Genomic DNA, 439 nt, shown 5'->3' on the forward strand with positions numbered 1-439 from the left:
ATATACATATTTTTTCTAAAGTAAAATTTAATTAATTTAAAAATAATGAAAGAAATTAATAATAATATTAATAAATTTCAGCCATGTTTTATTTAAGGAAACCATTAATTTCGTAATATTATTCTGGCTAATCGACTTATTATTTTACTGCGCAGTTGTCATGGCAACGCATTTTTATAAAAAAACGCCTTTTTTTTAATGGCGTCGTGAATTTACACATAAACAATTATAGAAAACTGTATACGCATTAAAAAAATATAAGCAAAACTTTCTTTTAACATTTCCAATAAATTTAAATTTTAGTTACGCTCCGCCTTTTTTATAATGGCTGCCGTTTTAAGTTTACAATAAATTTAAAAAAGTATTAGTCACTTGTAAGTTAAACATAATACAAGAAAAATATATTTTAAAAATGGTAAGAAAAATTAATTGTCTATAA

The sequence above is a fragment of the Pediculus humanus genome, genomic scaffold, assembly GCF_000006295.1.
Source record: "Pediculus humanus corporis 1103172108180 genomic scaffold, whole genome shotgun sequence".
In the NCBI taxonomy this organism is placed as follows: domain Eukaryota; kingdom Metazoa; phylum Arthropoda; class Insecta; order Psocodea; family Pediculidae; genus Pediculus; species Pediculus humanus.